Below are 21,501 nucleotides of genomic sequence, written 5' to 3' on the forward strand. Positions count from 1 at the left end.
ACAGTAATTTCCAAACTATAAATCATGGCCCATGGCGTGTTATGAACTCATTTCAGTGTGTCTATAACTAGTATTTTTTTAAAAAATGGTAGAATATTATACCATAGCATGAACTAGGATGAGATGGAATATACACCGCATTACTTGTAACTCCGGTAAAGTGCTACTTTACACATTTCTGTGTATGTGTGTGTGTTGGTGAAAGAAAGTATATTTTTCTTACTATGAGTCATATTCAAAAAATAAGTTGGAAACATAAGTTTGCCAAAGTTGGAAACATAAGTGTGCAAACTACTGTTGTAAGTGATGTTCACCATTTGTGTGTTTTCCTAACACCAGGATTTTTCGTTTAGCCAGATGAACACACCCAGGCTGTTATCTGTATATCTGCAACTGAAGTGTCGTCCTACACAAGATTCAGGAAACAAAGGAAGCGAAGACTTGTTCGCTTTCTGCCCACGTCACTGAATGTTTATTCAGCCACTATCAGGAGGCCACAAAACGAGGAACATTCTTACGGCTCTTTCGCTACAGTTGCTGCTGCTGCTGCTAATTTCAAGCTCAGCAACCGCTATGAACATGGGCCCAGCAGGCAGACATGCCTCAGTTCAAATGCCTTCTCTGCTGGGCACCAGTTTAAGCCATTTTGCAAACTGCATAACTTCTGTAAGTTTCTTTTTTCTCATCTGTCAGTTGGAGATGACACTCTCTGCCTTACTGGGTTATAAAGTTAAATGGGATAATGTGCCCTTAGAACAGTGTCTAACAAGTGGAAGACACCTAATAAGCATTGGTCTTCTTCATTCTCTTTCTTTCTCCAGTCTCCACGCGTACAGTAAGCATTGAGAGAATCCAGGCTTGGTCTTCTGACAAAGGCCTTTCTCAGATACTAATTTTATATTTATTTTATAATGCAATTATAATATAATCAAATCAATTTCAAGTATGATATAAGCAAAACTAATGACATCATGATTTTCTTAATTTTTTCGACCCCACGTCTATTTCCCTCTATTCTCCTACTCGTGACTGAGCAGGCCACATGTTTGGATCAGTCTCTTTCAGTAATTCAAGAATAACATACAAATTTCCAAGTCAGTTTTGGACATCTGGAATCTCTTCCATATAAATGGGGTGATTCACGATCCAATAGAGGAATCTGTCAGTTTCTAGTAGATTATGTCCGTAGGTGGAAGGAAAATAAAGTCTTAAGACCCTATTATGGCTCTGCCTTAATGTGCTTTATGAAATAACTGATAAGACTTATGATTTAGTTGACCTAACAAAAATTTACTGTTTTACTCTACCTCAATTCAAGTCTAAAGGGTTTTTCCATCATCATTTCTTAGAATGGTCATGAAATTCTATACAGATAATCTATTAAAAATATAGGAAAGTGAAAGCCATGTCTGACTCTTCCCAACTCAACGGGTTATACAGTCCATGGAATTCTCCAGGCCAGAATACTGGACTGGGTAGCCTATCCCTTCTCCAGGAGATCTTCCCAACCCAGGGATTGAACCCAGGTCTCCCTCAATGCAGGCAGATTCTTTACCTGCTGAGCCCCAAGGGAAGCCCAAAAATACTGGAGTGGGTAGCCTATCTCTTCTCCAGCGGATCTTCCCAACCCAGGAACTGAACTGGGGTGTCCTGCCTTGCAGGCAGATTCTTTACCAACTGAGCTACCAGGGAAGCCCCCAATGGGAAGAAGGAAGTAAGTGAAGATACAACAACTCAATGGAGGGTATAAAACAAGAAGAATCCTCAATACCAATAAAAGTCTCCTTATTAAAATATAGATAATGGTAGTTAGCAATTTAAGGGAGATGGGGTTTATACAGCCTGATCCTCTGCGTACGTCTGGTTCCACTAATTTCACATGTCCCTCAAAGTGGAATAAATCTAGAAGAAACGAGCAAAGCTGAATTAGACACAACTAATTTCCAAAATATCCCCAGAAATGCATATTAAATCATCAAGCATCTATACTAATTCTTTAAAGGGTTTTCTCTTACCTTTTAAATAAAACTCTTTTCATCCAGACATGCCTGTTTCTGGATGTCAAAAAGAAAAAGAAAATTGAGCATAATAGTCTTAAGAGGCATAACTTTGAAAACAGCATCACCTTCTGCGCAATCTAGTCCTCGAATTGTAACAGCCTTGATTTTCTAAACGCACTTATTTCATAACATGTTGAGGCGTTTCTGAAACCTGGTAACAATATTTACTTGAGTCTAGTCTTTATTTTTAAAATGTTAGGCAGACAGTTTGCTCTTGAACAAGGTCACACATTATAAAAGCTGCTATACAGAGGATTCATATTAAGCATAATTACATTTCTCTTTATGTTGGACATATTCATAAATAGCTTAGTTTTCACAATTTAAAGTAATGTTATTTTACTGTCTTTACTGTTATATGGTACCATCAACAAGCTCACACGGAGTCTGGAGTTGTCACTTTACACATCAAGAACATAAAGACGTCTTCCCTGGCTGATTTTCCAAGAGGTAAGACAAATCCTGGCCTGACTTTTTAGAGTCTATAATAAATGAGTGGGTGTCTGCTTTGTGAACTGAATACAGAATTCAGGTTTATATAAGCAACAAGTTTGGTTTGAATTAGAAAAAAATGGTGGTACTTTTCAAATGGCTTGCTAAATCATGTCAACTGAGTTCTCTTAAATTCTATTATCTAATACCAGAAATCAGAGAGAAGCATCAGGATCATAATTTTAGATATAAATTTAATAAAATTTTCTTTTGTAAAGATGTTGAGTTTAAATATATTTCTTCTAAATCACTACAGATGGTGACTGCAGCCATGAAATTAAAAGACACTTACTCCTTGGAAGGAAAGTTATGACCAACCTAGATAGCATATTCAAAAGCAGAGACATTACTTTGCCAACAATGGTTCGTCTAGTCACGGCTATGGTTTTTCCTGTGGTCATGTATGGATGTGAGAGTTGGACTGTGAAGAAGGTTGAGCACCGAAGAATTGATGCTTTTGAACTGTGGTGTTGGAGAAGACTCTTGAGAGTCCCTTGGACTGCAAGGAGATCCAACCAGTCCATTCTGAAGGAGATCAGCCCTGGGATTTCTTTGGAAGGAATGATGCTAAAGCTGAAACTCCAGTACTTTGGCTACCTGATACGAAGAGTTGACTCATTGGAAAAGACTCTGATGCTGGGAGGGATTGGGGGCAGGAGGAGAAGGGGACGACAGAGGATGAGATGGCTGGATGGCATTACTGACTCGATGGGCACGAGTCTGGGTGAACTCCAGGAGTTGGTGATGGACAGGGAGGCCTGGCGTGCTGCAATTCATGGGGTCGCAAAGAGTCGGACACAACTGAGCGACTGATCTGATCTGATCTGATAATTTTCCTCTAATCCTAAGAACTAGAAATTCACCGAGAGACCTCATAATTGGTGAGAAATTGCATTCCCAATCGACACAAAAGAAAATATCAGTTTTGCTAAGTTTTCAATTAAATTTTCCTGAAGAAGAACTAATCAAAAGATTCTCTTATGATTTCTGCCACACCTACTTATTTGGGGATAAAAATGAGATCTTTAAAAGTTTGCTTAACATAACATATAATAGGTTTGAAAACTAATGATCATACAATATATTTTTGTTTCCTAGACATCCAATAGATAACTTTGATTTTTTCCCTCTTTCAATCAAAATTCTCACCTACTCCTTATTCATCAATTATTAAGGTAGTAAAACAATGAGGAAGAACTAATGTTATCGGACGCTATAACTAAGATACAGGCATTATGCTTCACATGGATTATAAAAATAAATCAAGTCATATGGAATAATGGCAGTTTTAAGTCATTTGCAAATAATTACATTTCACCCTAAATTTCTAAACTGTGGCCTCTCTCAACAGCATTTTCATCACTGCTGGAATATTCTGGTATTTCGCTAGAACCATGTAATGTAAGTCATTTTCCTTTCTTTTCCTTAGTAGCATTAAAATGTGTACATATTAAATTAATTATATTTCAATTCATTTTCATTTGCAGTTTCTTTCCAATCACAATGAATTTAGAAATTAATTAACTTGATGACACGCTACAAAAACAGGATTAAATGGAAGGCTCATCTCTAAAACCACATAAGAAATAAAATGTCATCTGTCATTTGAATTTATTGTCCCTTATCACTTAACTATCAAATAATATAGTTCTGACATTTAGAAGAAATACGATGTGCATAATAAATGTCAAGGCTTTTTTTACTCCTCCAATACAACTTTATTTTCAAAAAGCATAACAATAAAAACGCAGGTATCATGTAATTTGTTCTTTTCACACTGTAATCTTTGCCTAGAACATGCATCAGCCAAACCGGATATCTGTTGCCTAGCAACCATCCGACAATTGTATGACTTAGATGACCTGGATATATTTTTGACTGTTAACCCTTCTACAACTGAGTTAATTAAACACTTAGAAGCTCTTAGGAATCCTAGGTAAATAATATTGAAATGGAATTTGATTTTAACCTTCAATGATTTAATTAGATTGATTATTTTATTAAAAGAATTAAAGAATCAGAATAAAAATGGCAAGATTTCGCAAACAGCAATAAACTATTTTATAAACATATAACGACAGCTTCAATGTTCTCATCTAATAAGCTTAAGAAAAATAATACACTGAGTAACTCTTGCAATTGAAGCTTCAGTTTCTACCCTTATCATCTAATTTATATGTGTACATGATTTTCCAAAATTTCAGTGTCACAGAAAAACTCTTAAAAATAGAGTCATTGACATTAGCTCAGTTTTGTCAATGACAGACTTCTCTAGTGCTTAAAAAAATCATAAAGATAAACAAAGAAATGTTAATCTGCCAAGCATTCAAGAAAATATATTAATCTCTAATGTAAATATGAAGCAATAAAAGTAAAGATTGCATCTGTTAAAAAATAGTTATACTTCAAAAAATACACTTACTGGATATATTATGCAAGCACTTGCAAATGAAGGATAAAGAGACAAAGAAACAAGAGACTGAAGTCTTTCTTTGCAAAGCAGTGACACTTAAATAACTACAATTTTCCCGCTTCTTGAGGCTAAAAAATAACCAAATGCTTTGCTGAACTCTGACAATGCTGTATCCTTAAAATGTTAATTTCTACTTTAGGAACAAAATGTGCAAGGTTCTTCAAATTTTTCAGTAACTATAAATAGAATAATTTTCCCCATCACATTAGTCAAACTATTATTAAATTTTATATGGGTAGAAACAGCCAACAGAAAAGAATGTGTCTGTGCATCTGTATACCTAAAGTAATTCAGAACAAAACCAACTGGCTACTCACATATTTAATTTTCAAATTACTAATATTATTAACTATATTTTCCTATTATGCTTGAATACATTTATTATTAAAATCAATTTATTAAACCCTGAGTGGAAAAGGGCAGTGATTTGTAAATTAGCTAAATGTTTGCAATATAGAAAAATGGTCCCTACTAATCGAAGAGAATATCTTTGATTCTTTAGGGATAAAATATTATACTGTTAACTGTAAATAAAGGCTTTTTAAAATACATGAATTATGAGCTTTAAAACAATGAAATCAATAAGCTAATTTACATCATTCAGTTAATTATTAAGTTGTAAATATAGTTCAACTGATGGTTTTTAATTCAATAAAATATCTTCAGATCAGATCAGTTCAGTTGCTCAGTTGTGTCCGACTCTTTGTGACCCCATGAAGCGCAGCACGCCAGGCCTCTCTGTCCACCACCAACTCCCGGAGCTCACTCAGACTCACGTCCATCGAGTCAGTGATGCCATCCAGCCATCTCATCCTCTGCCGTCCCCTTCTCCTCCTGCCCCCAATCCCTCCCAGCATCAGAGTCTTTTCCAATGAGTCAACTCTTCGCATGAGGTGACCAAAGTACTGGAGTTTCAGCTTTAGCATCATTCCTTCCAAAGAAATCCCAGGGCTGATGTCCTTCAGAATGGACTGGTTGGATCTCCTTGCAGTCCAAGGGACTCTCAAGAGTCTTCTCCAACACCACAGTTCAAAAGCATCAATTCTTCGGCACTCAGCCTTCTTCACTGTCCAACTCTCAAATCCATACATGACCACTGGAAAAACCATAGCCTTGACTAGACGAACCTTTGTTGGCAAAGTAATGTCTCTGCTTTTGAATACGCTATCTAGGTTGGTCATAACTTTCCTTCCAAGGAGTAAGTGTCTTTTAATTTCATGGCTGCAGTCACCACCTGCAGTGACTTTGGAGCCCAGAAAAATAAAGTCTGACACTGTTTCCACTGTTTCTCCATCTATTTCCCATGAAGTGGTGGGACCAGATGCCATGATCTTCGTTTTCTGAATGTTGAGCTTTAAGCCAACTTTTTCACTCTCCACTTTCACTTTCATCAAGAGGCTTTTTATTTCCTCTTCACTTTCTTCCATAAGGGTGGTGTCATCTGCATATCTGAGGTTATTGATATTTCTCCCGGCAATCTTGATTCCAGCTTGTGGAAAATTCTGAAAGAGAGGGGAATACCAGACCACCTGATCTGCCTCTTGAGAAATCTGTATGCAGGTCAGGAAGCAACAGTTAGAACTGGACATGGAACAACAGACTGGTTCAAATAGGAAAAGGAGTTTGTCAAGGCTGTATATTGTCACCCTGTTTATTTAACTTATAAAATATCTTACTAGAGTTCTTTTAGCAAATTTTAAGTTGTATTTTTTGGAAGATATTAGGAGAAAAGTTAAGATTACCATACATTCTAAGAGTTTTCTATCAAATGGAAAAAGAAAGAATGGTAACTAAAAGAAAAGAATCAGAGCATTTGAGGATGCTTGTTGTTATTCATATTCTTGACAGTAGACTGGAAGAGTAAGGGCAATAAGGACAGAAGAAAAAGATACCATTGACAGACCAGGAGGACGACTATTGTGGAAGGAAATCTGAGGAGAGAAGGGCAAGTCTCCGGAATACAGGCGGCAGAGCATCACCGGGCGCTGGATTAGGCAGTGACGGGAACGCAGGGACTCAGGGCACACGCCGAGTTGAACGCCGCAGACACAGGACTACAGAGACGCAAGTTTCACCTTGCTCTTCCCTTTACTCGGATGGAGCCAGGTGGGACTTCCACCTTCTCAAGGATGAAAGACAATCATCTTTCCATCACAAATTTTCCAGTGTAGTCTGACCAGAGCCCATCCAGGGGAGGCTTCGTCTGCGCAATCATGGCTGAGCCAGCTGCGCCCGGTAACACCCCCGAGGGTTGGGGAGGAGTCAGCATAGCTGGGAGGAGCCAAGAACAGCTGGAGCAAACACCTTCACGCGCTCTGCGGGAAATGCCTCCACGGAACGATGTCAGAGGCTCTCTGCTTAAGCGAACGCAAAGGATACAGAACAACAGGACCCTGATCCTACAGGACAAGAAGGGAAAGGAAATTAACTTATGAACACAGACTTTATTCCAGGTGTTTTAAAATTGAGCACACTTATCACCAATGAACTTTTTGATCTTTTTATTTTGCATTGCGGTATATTCGATTAAGAATGCTGTGATGGTTTCAGGTGAACAGCAAAGGGATTTAGTCTTACATATACATGAATCCATTGTCCCCCTAACTCCCTTTCCATCCCAGCTGCCTCATGGCATCGAGTGAGTTCCATGTGCTCTACACAGCGGGTCCTTCTTGATTATCCATTTTAAGTATAGCAGTGCGTACACATCCATCCCAAACTCCCTCACTCTCCCTTCCCCTCTCTTCCCCCAGCAACCATATGTTACAGAGTGTCATTCTGAGTGAGGTAAGTCCGACAGAGGAGAAATATCATATGACATCCCTTATATGTGGACTCTAAAAAGAAATGATACAAATGATACTTACTTACAAAACAGAAGCAGACTCACAGACCTAGAGAATGGACTTGCCACTGAATTTTGGTATAATTTCAGGTGCCAGTTTAGGTTTTGCAAGTTGTGTGAACTTGCAAAGTTATTCAGTCTTTATGAAACCAGATTTTCTCTGTTAACTGAGAAGAACAACACCATATTAAAGAAATGATGACATATGTAAAGCACTTAGGTAGTACCTGGCACATGTAAGTACTTAAAAATAGAGGGAAAATGTATGCAATTGGAGGTTACAGGATGGAAAATTAATTTTGCACTTATAAACACATTCACAGATACTCCAAAACTATGAAAACAACAAATATAAACAGAGTTTCATTTGGCATATTCTTTGCACTCAATGTGAGCACATTAACTCATTTATAGTCACAAATATCTTTGTGAAATGGATACAATTACCATCACCAAGTGAGAAGCCTGGTACTAAAATAACTTTTGTAACTTATCAAAGTATCTAACAATTTTTAAAACCTAATTTCTGCCAAGCACTTTCCTATATGCTCAGTCTGCAGAAGTCAATAAGACAGAATGAAGATCAGAAGAGCTGGTCTCCTACCCTGGGCTGTGCTTTATTCCAAAGCTTCTGCCCCCTTCACATGCCACTGTCTAACTTGAACAGCGAAACGGAATGCCCTTTTCCCCGGTGGTGATCAACCAAGAGAATTCTAACAAGGTAGCCACACTTTTAATCAGTACAGAGTATCTAGACCACAGAGTGAGCAAGTTTAGTGTATAAATCGCAGGGGAAAGTTAATGAAACCAGAATGTTGAATGTGGTTACCTATATATTCAGCCATAATTGGGCAGGAGTAAATGTTGGTTTTATATCAGCGATCAAGCCAAAATAATTTAATGTTCATGAGGATTCAAGCTAAAGGTTAATAGAATAGCTCATGCATTCAATGCATATTTATTGAACACCTAAGTGCCAAAGTATACTTTCTAACTCCTAAAGTAGGAATCACAAAGGGAAGGAGGAGCAGGAACTAGGGTCTTTAAGGACGTGTGTAAGCAGGCGAGGGAGACGTGTGTGAGTGCTGGCGTGGGGACAGACAGAGCTACAGAAGGAGGTAGGAGAGTAAGAACAGTCTCATCAGGACCTGGGTCACAGCAGTGTGTCTTGAGAAGAGAGGTGGCCAGAATGATTCTAGAAGGTTGTGATGGCAACTGTTGTGTGCTAACTTAATTGCTCCACACAGTCCCTAGATAATTGGTTAAACATTATTTGGGGTGTGTCTATGAGGGTGTGTCTGGATGAGATTAATATCTGAATCTGTAGCAGAATAAAGCAGAATGCTCTCCCCAGGTGAATGAGCTTCGCCTAATCCACTGAATTCCTGAAGAGAACAAAAGTTTGGAGGCGGGACTGGGAGGGTGAGGGACGGGGAGGCCTGGCATGCTGCAGTCCATGGGGCTGCAGAGAATCAGACACAACTCAGCGACTGAACACCACCACAACAGAACTCATTTTCTCCACCTGCCTTTGAGCTTGGACACTGGGTCTCTGCCTTTGAACTTAGAGTGTGACTGGTACTCAGACTATCACTGCTCTTGGGTCCCCAGCTTATTAACTATAGATCTTGGGACCTCGAGTCTCCATAATCATGTGAGCCAATTCCTTATAATAAATAATCTTGGTTCTGCTTCTCTAGTGAACCTTAATTAAGATTCACTAACAGTGAATCATAAAAATAAAGTAGAGAGAGAAGTGCTTCAGACTGAATAAAGCAGGCAACTCTCTGATGCAGGATAATGAATAAGGAACCGGAAGAAGTTCAGTGGAGCTGTAGCAAGCATCCTAGGGAGGAAGAGCACAAAGATAAAGCTGTGTTGGAGAAGACTCTTGAGAGTCCCTTGGACTGCAAGGAGATCCAACCAGTCCATTCTGAAGGAGATCAGCCCTGGGATTTCTTTGGAAGGAAAGATGCTAAAGCTGAAACTCCAGTACTTTGGCCACCTCATGCGAAGAGTTGACTCATTGGTAAAGACTCTGATGCTGGGAGGGATTGGGCGCAGGAGGAGAAGGGGACGACAGAGGATGAGATGGCTGGATGGCATCACTGACTCGATGGACGTGAGTCTGAGTGAACTCCGGGAGTTGGTGGTGGACAGGGAGGCCTGGTGTGCTGCGATTCATGGGATCACAAAGAGTCGGACACGACTGAGCAAGTGATCTGATCTGATCTGATCTGATGCCAAATACTTTAGGTGCTAATTAAACCAAAAATATAAATTAGAAATCATGTGGGACCGAAGAAATAAAGGAAAAGGAAATAACATTTGTTGAACATCAGCATTGTGTTAGATCTTTGTATATATTATTAAACTTATTTTTCTCAGAAAACTTATCAGATGAAACTTAGATTCAAACCCAGATATTTTTGACCAACAAATGCTCATGCTTTCTTCTATGAGGCTTTGTCCTGTATCAGGTAGCCTCCTGGGGAAGGGAGAGGCCCTGATCCTAATGCAACTCAAAACCATGCCGCTGGCGACACTATCAAGAGACAAAAAAAAAAAAAAAAAGTAACCCCTGGATTCCTGAATAAAGGGAAAAAACACAGAGACAGTGAGTAGGCAATGCATACCCAAATTAAGAAAAATGAGGAATTTTCAATAATGAAAGGTGAGATGCTGCTGCTTTGAACAGGATGGTGAGTGCATCACACACGCTGGGACGTGGAAAGTCATCATTTTTTACAATCGAGGGTCTTCAGAAGGGACGTACCTAGAAGACACATTCCTAGCTAGGTCCTTTCAATAAAATCATTTTAAATGATCTAGTGATGGTTTGAAATATGATACATAAACATAGTTATTTTTAGTTGCATGTAAAGACTAAAATAAGGAAACATATCAGGGCTTCTCTGATGGCTCAAATGGTAAAGAAGCTGCCTGGCAATGCAGGGGATGTGGGTTCGATCCCTGGGTCAGGAAGATACCCTGGAGGAGGAAACGACAACTCACTCCAGTATTCTTGCCTGGAGAATCCCATGGACAGAGGAGCCTGGTGGGCTGTATAGTCCATGGGGTCACAGAGAGTCAGACACAACTGGGCAACTCCAGTCCTAACACAAGGAAATACATCACTGAAAGGCCAGAGCTAGTCTTGACATACTTGCAGAAATAAATCACACAGCTCTAATTCCAGGATTCTGGGGAAGCAGGCAAAATCAGAGGGTCACTAAGACCGAACTTCCGCTCCATGGACGAAGAAAGACTGGAACAGAGATCTGCTATGTCATGGAAGAGTCTTTAAAGAGAAGACATGACTCGAATTCTCACAACTGTCCCTGAATTTTTAGACATGATTCTAATTCTCATTATTGTCTTTGAATTTTTAAAAGATGTTCTATGAAATAAAAGTAGAGGCCAAGACTTGTCCAATAGGGGATGTACACAGAGAAATGACAATGAATATTAGGGCTAGGAAAAGATATAATCAATATTTCCCATTAATGTCAGATATCACTGAAATGATATCTAGAAGAAGGAAGGCACTTTAATGAGTCATTATTCTTTCATTTGCGTGGGGGGTGGGGGACAGAGGGATAAAATTTTAGTCCTAAACTGCACATCTCTCACTGGCATTACAATAGGATTGTCATTGGAATTTCATTTTAAAGGGCTAAAAATTGACAGATCAGAGGATGAGATGAAAACTTTGCTTGACTCTGCTAGTACAGTGATCTGGAGTACAATGGGAAAAAAGCACAAAACAGAACCAGTTGGAGCTCATTCCCTTCACTGACTTATTAACAAGTAAGAAAGTCATATCGGCACTGCAATCTGTTTCCCCAAATATATCTAAATGAAGAAAAGGAGGTTGCTAATGGTGATACCATTACATTGCAAAATTTTCTTCCACTATTAATTTCTCTTAAGTCTGAAGGAGTATAATTTTGCTAACCTTAAATTTATGGTCTTAATTAGTATTAAAGATATTTTAAAATGCAGAAACAAAATTTATCATTTTTTTTCAAAGTTGCTATACTTTTTTCTTTAAAGAAACACAAAGGAGAAAGTTACTTAAAGATCAGCATTTAAACAGTCATAATATATACATATACAAATATCTTGAACTGCATGTATTTTATATAACGAATTGATATTCATCCTAGCTTTTCCTTGTTTTAACACATCCCTTGTTCCTTCCCCATCAGCTAACTCAAATGCCTAGAGCTTTACTGTTTTTCTAGAAAAGATCTCTTGCCCCCACATCAATTCCAAAAAAAAAAAGGATGTAAAAAAATGACATGGTACAGGGAGGGAGGAGGGAGGAGGGTTCAGGATGGGGAACATGTGTATACCTGTGGCGGATTCATGTTGATATATGGCAAAACCAATACAATATTGTAAAGTTAAAAAATAAAATAAAAAAATAAATGAAAAAAAATAGAAAAAGATGACGTTAAAATCAAATGAAGTTTAACGTCTTTTTGATAATTTCAAAATTTCAAACTCCATGGTATTTGTTGCACCTCTGACAGTTTTTTTAAATTAATTTATTTATTTTAATTGGAAGCTAATTACTTTACAATATTGTAGTGGTTTTGCCATACACTGGCATGAATCAGCCACGGGTGTACATGTGTTCCCCATCCTGAACCCCCTCCCACCTCCCTCCCCGTCCCATCCCCTGGGTCATCCCAGTGCACCGGCCCTGAGCACCCTGTCTCGTGCGTGGAACCTGGACTGGCGATCTGTTTCACGTATGATAATACACACGTTTCAATGCTGTTCTCTAGAGTCATCCCAGCCTTACCCTCTCCCACATATGATAATACACACGTTTCAATGCTGTTCTCTAGAATCACCCCAGCCTTACCCTCTCCCACATATGATAATACACATGTTTCAATGCTGTTCTCTAGAGTCACCCCAGCCTTACCCTCTCCCACATATGATAATACACACGTTTCAGTGCTGTTCTCTAGAATCACCCCAGCCTTACCCTCTCCCACAGAGTCCAAAGACTGTTCTTTACATCTGCGTCTCTTCTGCTGTCTTGCATATATGGTTGTTGTTACCGTCTTTCTAAATTCCATATATGTGCATTAATGTACCATATTGGTGTCTTTCTTTCTGACTTACTTCACTCTGTACAATAGGCTCCAGTTTCCTTATGAACTACAGCATGTTCTTTTTTTTAATTATAGAAATTTTCAAACATATAGAAATGTAAAAAAATAATATACTAAAGATATTTTATCTACTTCTTAATAGTGATTAACATTTACCAATCTCAGCATATCTCTGAAAAAAAAAAAAAAAGTTGTGTGCTCTTATAAAGGAAAATAAACTTTGAACCATGAAGTAATAAATTTACCATCATATTTTACATTATAATTAGTTTAAACTGGATCCCATAAACCCATAAGTTTAATATATTGTCCTTTCATTAAACTCTTGGGTTTATGGGATCCACTTTAAATCTACATTTTACATATAAAGATATAAGTATATCTATATGTAACTCCTCTACCGTCTGTCTTAAAGAATTAAATATTTAGTGGATAGTGATTTCAACTGGAAAACATAATACTGGAGGTCAGATTCTGTGTCTGCCACAACAGACCAGACAACCCTTTGCCAGTCACTTACATTTTACATTTTCTGGCAACAGCTTCCTCTGTCCCAAGTTTAAGAGGTTAACATCACTTCCGACTTTAAGATTCTGTGATTTCCAGAGAGTACAGTTCAGTAGTGTGGCTACCAAAATTATCACTATTATTTGAGATATTGCTCTCATTTACATGGCTTTCCCACAAGTTTTTTATTTTCTTTTTTTAAAAGACATAATTTAAGTTGTTCAAATGTTCAGAACATATGTGAACTATGGACTTCCCTGGTGGCTCAGACGATAAGGAATCTGCCTGCAATGCAAGAGAGACCTGGGTTCGATCCCAGGGTGGGGAAGATCCCCTGGAGAAGGGAATGGCTACCCACTCCAGTATTTTGGCCTGGACCATGGACAGAGAAGCATAGCAGGCTACAGTCCATGGGGACAAAGAGTCAGACATGACTGAGCAACTTTCACTTCACTTTTCAAAGGCAAAGTTTAAGGGATAACCAGAAAATGTGTCATACACCCCATCAGAGAACAAATCTTTTTCAAATAATGTCATAATAAGAGTCCTTGAAGAGTTGTGGTAGAAATTTCTGCAAAGCCATCAGTAGCATGAGACTGCAAAGGAACATAGAAATGAGGAAAACTGAAATTCACGGCATGAAATAAACCATTGAGTGTTCCCAAATCTGAGGACAGAGAATATTTTCCCCAGATTGAAAGAAAAGACTAACTTGGAAGATCCCATAACAGAATTGAAAATTGTACTCATTTCCTTTGTTGCAGTAGCCACAGATTTGATGGCTTAAACAATACAAAACTGTTACGTTTCATGATTTATTATCTGTAGTCAGAAGCCTAGCGCTGATCTCACAGGGTTAATAGCAAGGTGCCCATGAGCCTGTCTTCCTTTCTGCAGGATCTGGGGGAAATCCATGTCCTGGTCATCTGCGTGCTCACAGAATTCAGGCCCTTGCAGCTGTAAGACTGAAGACTTTACAGGGATCTTCCTGGCTGCCAACACCCGGGAGCATTCTAAGCTCCCAGAGGCCTTTCTCCAGTCCTCACACACGGAACACTACATCTCTGAACCAACGATGGGGCGCCAAGTCCTTTCCACATGGCCATCTCTCTCTTTCATAGTCAGGAAAGAGTCTCTGAATTTAAGGACTCATGTAATGAGATCAGGCACATCTGGATAATCCAGAATATTCTCTCAATCTCAGGGTCTATAACCTTTATCACATCCGCAAGGTAAGGTAACAGAGTCATAGGTTCTGGGGATTAGAGCATCAAAAATACAAAAATTTATTCAAAATGGATCACAGAGCTGAATGCGAGAGGTAAAACATTAAAACTCTTAGGAAAAATTATAGGAGGAAATCTTCGTGATTTCTGGATTAGGTTATGGATTCTTAAAAATGCCAACAGGCAAACAAAAAGTAGATAAATTGGTTTTATAAAAATGAAAAACATTTGTTTTTTAAGGAATACCATTGAAAAAATAAAACAACAACCCAAAGGAAAAAATATTTTTAAATCATATGTGTCATAAAGGAAATGCATTCTGAATATATAAAGAACTTTTACAAGTTAATAATAAAAAGATAAAGCAATTAAAAACAGACAAGGAATTTGAGTAGGTATTTCTTCACAAACCATATTCAAAGAGCTAATTAAACACATGAAAATATGTGCAATCAACATTAGCCAGGTACCGCTTCATACCTGCAAGACTGGCTATGGCCAAAAGCCAGCCAAAACACGAGTGTTTGGTGAAGATGCAGGGAAGTTGGGAACCTTATATACTGCACTAGGTATGGAAAACAGTCTGGCAGTTCCTCAAAGGGTTAAATACAGAATTACCATGTGATCTAGTAATTCCTCCCAATCAAGAGAAATAAAAACATTCACCCACATAAAAACTTGTACATGGATGTTTATAAGGCAGCATTATTCATAACAGCCAAAATGCGGAGACAGCCCAGATGTTTATTAACTGATGAATGGACATATCTATTTATTAATAAATAATAAAATCTGACCTGTGTAGATAATAGAATACTCTTTGTCAATAAAACATAAAAAGTAATGGATGAAGGTCAAAAGAAGGATACTCTAGTGAAAGAAGTCAGTCACAATAGACCATACATTGTATGATTTCATGTAGGAAACAATGGTAGTCAAATTTTGAAGACAAATATGTTGACGGTTGCCTAAGGCTAGGGTATCTGGAATGCTGGTACAAGAATTTTACTTTGTAAATTAATGCTAGATTTTTGATTGATGAAAAGGGAGTAAAATTAGATTATGATGGTAGCTGTGTAACTGCAGATATCCTAAAATTAACATTAAAAATACTGAATTTTACACTTTATTATTTATGGTACTAAATGAAAACTATTTCAAAAAGTATCTACTTTAGATTTGTGATCAGCAGCCTGGCTCTTTTGTATATTGCTTTCAAATTCTCAATCCTTTATTAGCTTTTCTCTTAATACATTTATGAGGATGACTAGCCTAATGTTAAATAGAAAAAAAATCACAATGGTCATACATATCTCATTTCTCATTTCAGGGAAAGTTTCTAATGCTTAATCATGACTCATTGTTTGCCATAGATTTTGAGAGCTACCCAACTCATATTTTACATTCTCCATAAAGAATTTTCAGACTACTCCAGCCTTGAATCACATCTTCCTCTTTGAGTGTCTTTGATACTTACTGTCTGCCTCATGCATGTAAAGACAATAATCTTTGTGTTCTAATATTGCCTAATACTAAACAACTTTCAGAGTAAAATGAATGTCGTAACTTTCCAGGCTATACCAGCACAGAGTGAGCTACTTCACCCTGACATACCCTTGGCAGCCATTTAACATGTAGTGCCAAACAGATTTAAAACAGTTTTTCATGATTATCAATTAATTTTATATATCTTTTATGACTGCATCTCATTTCTCCTATTAAGCTCCTAGTGGGCATTAACTGTATTTATTCGTATTTCCGTGAAGTTTAAATATAAGTTCTCAGTAAATGATGGTCAAATTGCTATAAATGCAGTCCTGGAAAGGCCTGGCCTAAACTCCGGTGTTTATACTGGATTCGGCATTTCTTCCATGTCTCTGTAGGACACACATTTTTTCAAAGGTGTTGTGTTGTGTGTGTGTGCTCAGTTGTGTCCAGCTCTTTGCAACTTCATGAACTATACCCCGCCAGACTCCTCTGTCCATGGAATGTTCCAGGCAAGAACACTGGAGTGGTTGCCACGCCTCCTCCAGGGACCGTCTCAAGCCAGGGATTGAAGCTGCGTCCCCTGCGTCTCCTGCGTTGGCAGGCAGATTCTTTACCACTAGTGCCACCTGGGAGGATTTTCTTCAAAGAGGAGGGAATACACATTTCAAGACCTGGGTTAACCAGGGTGAGTCTGGGCTGGGAGATTATGCTGTACTCAACAGTTAGTACAGCTTCACGCTGCTGCTGCTGCTAAGTCGCTTCAGTCGTGCCCGACTCTGCGACCCCTGAGACAGCAGCCCACCAGGCTCCCCCGTCCCTGGGATTCTCCAGGCAAGAACACTGGAGTGGGTTGCCATTTCCTTCTTCATAGTTAGCAGCAAATTCGTCTTGGAGACCAGGACCTATGCAATGTCAGTCCATCTGGGAACCAGGTACATCCTTGTTTTCCTTTCCTTTCCTTTTTTTTTTTTTTTAATTTGAACATTCTGTTTTAATGGTCGACTCTTTTAGCTCCAATTTTGTGCAACCTCAGAATCAAAGCGATTTAAAGAAACTGTTTTCGAGGTAAGTCAGGCCTATGTTTCCCGTCTGGAATATGAACAAAGAAAAGGATGAATCATCCGCCAACCTCGCATCGTGAACTGATATTAGCACTGTGGTTAAACCTTCCCGACTGTGTTCTATTGATTGAGCAACGAAACTCTGCTCGAACTTCTTTACTCTTCCCTTTTCACACAAGGCTTTCACTTAATGAACTGGCTCCTGGGATGTGAATTGTTGTCATTCCTTGAGCCGCTGAGTTAAAAATACCCAGACTTCATCAATAAGAATTATAGAGTTAGGTTTTTTTCCAGTCTGCCAGTATCACCATAAAAATGTGAATAACATCTTTAGATCAAATAGTACATAAAAGAAACTTTAGCAATAAAAATTAATAGGGTATCCATTTACTGCCTTACGGTCTGTTGCTTATTGAATTAGTCCAGTTGCTGGGGATAAAATCATAAAGCTTACTAAAGAAAAATAACATAAAAATGTATTTGTTTATGATATTTCAATACCAAGAGAGGAATCAAATCCCTGATTTGAAAATCATTTTTCAAAAATATAACAGAATACAGAATAAAAAAGCAATTTACCTCTACCCAGTAGGATATGTTCAGACTGCAGGAATCAGGCAAAGGAGCTCTCCTCCATGTGCAGTTTTTCAAGGTGAAAGAAAATCCTTGTCAAATCCCAGCAGTGGAAGGAAATGAGGAACGGTGATTAATAACAGTGTTGGCAGGACAAAACAAACCTTGAGATCTAAACAATCTTCCATCATACAGAAGGCACATGAATCTATTATCTCTCTGCGTTTTTTAATTGTTGGCTTGTTATTTCTAAAATACTGTGGAATTCAGTTTAAATGTCTGCAAATATTTCTCATCCTTAAAGTAGAATTATAGACAGTATTAGTCAGCCACATACATACCCAAATGCTCCTATTATTTTGAAGGACATAAAATACTTCCGCTTTTCCAAGAATTATTTAGTAGTTCGAAACCAACGTTGCTCATCCACTGTCTCATACAGCTCCCAGCTACATAAACTGAACACCACTGCGGCTTGGACCACCTTATTTCAGAGCATGACTCGGTTTATTCTGCCTCTCCTTAAACAAATAAGCAAATATAATCACAAACATCCTCCCTTGGAATATTTCACCTGATTAACAAACTCATACATTTGTTTTTCTTTTTTACCTTTGATCCATAGGTTTAAGGGATCACAAATGGTGTCCTCTCTGAAATAGGATACTTCTGTTCCATTTGGGATTCCTCAAACTTGAACATTCATCCTTCCAAGTAAGAAAATGATAGCACTATAAGAGAGATTGCTCACCTGACAAACTGTACATATTAGGGTGACACCAGCTGTTGTTAAGAGGAGGGCATGGCCACCCACTCCAGTGTTCTTGCCTGGAAAATCCCATGGGCGGAGGAGCCTGGTGGGCTACAGTTCATGGGGTCGCAAAGACGGAAGCAACTTAGCACACAGCTGTTGTTAACAAATGTATCTCAAAATGATCCAAACAATTTAGATCATTTTGCATTTCACAATATTACTGGAAAGGCACATGTTTTGGTGGGATAACTCTCATCCATGTAATAACTCAGGGACGCAGGTTCACAGCGCCTCTGCAATGGGTAATACCAACACTGATGGGTGATCGTCATCCCCACCAGCCTGAGGGGATGAAACAGGGACCACATACGAGAGCACCGGAAGAGGCTCGCAGCGCCTCCTCAGGTGACTCTGACTGCTACAGTTAGACTAACTCGCCATTGTAATCACTAGCTGAGAAATAAGAGCATGCTATGTACCCAGAAAGCAAAGGGAATACATACTTTGATGAGCAACTAGTTGCTTCTCTCACAGTTAAATAACTTAAATTATACTTTGTGAAAAATTAATGTTTATACTTCATAAAAATCTGAGTAATTAGGTCATTTATAAACTTGGTATAAGTTCAGAATACTTTATATGATGTATTTTATGATGCAATATATGTCCATTTCCTAAAAATACTTGGACTCAAAGGAGTTGTGTGACTTGATCTGAAGTCACAGATTTATGTCGTTTTAATACATTCCTGCATTGCATTGCAAGCAGATTCTTTACCGCTGAGTCACCTGGGAAGCCGACTCATTGGAAAGGTCCCTTTAGTTAGGAAAGATTGAAGGCAGAAGGAGGAGAGGGCGTCAGAGGATGAGATGGCTGGATGGCATCACCGATGCAACGGCATGAACTTGGGCGAGCTCTGGGAGATGGTGAGGGACAGGGAAGCCTGGTGCTCTGCAATCCACAGGGTCACAAAGAGTCAGACACGACAGGGGAACAGAACAATAACAGCCACCATCCTAGCTTATTTTTTTTGCCCTGCAACTTATGGAATCTTGGTCCCTGAATGGGGATCAGCTCAAGCCCCCTGAAATGAAGGCCCACAGCCATAATCACTAGAACACCAGGGAAGTCCCAAGCCTAGCTTTTCTACCAGGCATTTTGTGTCCTCAATAAAATGCCAAGAGCACTAATAAAACTGTGTCTGCTTTGCATTCAATCTACTTATTGATCTTTTCTTCCAACAATATCTCATGCTAACATAAGCCAAAACTTGCTGTACAGGTAATAATCATAGAAATCGAGAAAAGGTATAATAAAGTGACCACTATTTCAGACACCTAACAGGTGCTCATTGCATTTTAAAACTATCTGACATTTTATCAGAGACGAATCCTGCTCCAGGTGGCTTCAGTGGTGAATTCTTCCAGACATTGTAGAGAGAAAGAAGACAATTGCATGCAGTCTATTCCAAAAACAAGATGAGGACAGAATGCTTTCCACCTCATTCTGTGATGCCAGCATCATATCAACACCAAAAGAAGACAAAGACAGTACAAGAAAACTACAGCAAAATACCCTCCATGAAAATAAATGCAAAACTAATCAACAAAACACACCAAACTAATTATAGTAATATATAAAAAAGAAACAAGTGGATGTACCCTGCAAATGCATGGCTGGTTAAATATTTAAAACTCACCTAATCTTATAAACAGATGAAAGTAGAAAACCCATGGAAGCTTTTCAAACGATGAGCATTTTATAAAAGTCCACAACTGTTAATAGAAAATAAACGTCTCAGCAGACTAGAAATGTGTAGAAACTTCCATTAGTCTAATAAGTAGCATTAAAAAAACTACAGCAAACATATTTAATAGTAAAAGACTGAATTTTTCCCCAAACAGGAAAAGCAATGATGCTCCCTTCCTCCTGTTCAACATGATGCTGAGAACAAAGGGAAACAAGCATGCACACATAGCGGAAGGGAATCAGATCACCAGCGGTATTTCTCACAGAACTAGAACAAAAAAATTCACAATTTCTATGGAAACACAAAAGACCCTGAACAGCTTGAGAAAGAAAAATGGAGCTGGAGGAATCAACCTTCCTGACTTCAGACTATACTACAAAGTTGCACTCATCAAGAAAGTATGGCACTTACATAAAAACAGCAATACAGACCAATGGAGCGAGACAGAAAGCCAGAGATAAACTCATGCACCTGTGGGCGCTTCATCTTTGACAAAGGAGGTGCAAATATACAACAGAAATACAGTATTGAAAGCGTCTTCAGTAAGTGGTAATGAGAGAACTGGACATGCAGAAGAAGAAGCTGGAACCCTCCTAACACAATACAAAAATAAATTCAATACAGACTAAAGACTTAAATGTAAGGCCAGACACGATAAAGTTCTTAGAGAAAAACATAGGCAGTATGCTCTCTAATGTAAATCACAGCAAGATCTTTGACCCACCTCCTAGAGTAATGGAAATAAAAACAAAAATAAACAAACAAGATTTAATTAAACTTAATAATAAACAAAATTAAAAGTAAAGCCTCAGAACCAGAGAAAATAACTACAAAGGAAGCAACTGACAGAGGATTAGTCTCCAAATATATAAGCAGCTCATACCACTCAAAATCAGAAAGGAAACAGCCCAACCAAAAAATGGGCGGAAAACCTAAACAGATGTTTCTCCAAAGACGTACAGATGGTCAATAAACACATGAAAAGATGCTCAACATCACTAATTATTAGAGAAGTGTAAATCAAAACTAACATGAGGTATCACCTCACACCAGTCAGAATGGCCATTATCAAAAAATCTACAAACAGCAAATGCTAGAGAGAATACAGAGAAAAGGAACAGTCTTGTACTGTTGGTAGAA

At 38.4% G+C, this 21,501-nt stretch overlaps 1 long non-coding RNA gene across 2 annotated transcripts in view; it reads right to left on the reverse strand.

Moving 5' to 3' along the window:
• Positions 1–21,501, reverse strand: part of LOC133260780 (uncharacterized) — a 181,235-nt gene that overhangs the window by 46,457 nt on the left and 113,277 nt on the right. Inside the window, exons 3-4 of one of the 2 annotated variants that reach the window (XR_009740964.1) lie at positions 17,864–17,949; positions 2,016–2,054 (exon numbers count right to left, since the gene is read on the reverse strand). The exons of the other annotated variant lie outside the window; for it this stretch is intronic. This is a non-coding gene — a long non-coding RNA (uncharacterized LOC133260780). The remainder of the gene's footprint in view (positions 1–2,015; positions 2,055–17,863; positions 17,950–21,501) is intronic. 2 annotated transcript variants of the gene reach the window in all.

This window comes from Bos javanicus, chromosome 14 (assembly GCF_032452875.1).
Source record: "Bos javanicus breed banteng chromosome 14, ARS-OSU_banteng_1.0, whole genome shotgun sequence".
Taxonomy (NCBI): Eukaryota; Metazoa; Chordata; class Mammalia; order Artiodactyla; family Bovidae; genus Bos; species Bos javanicus.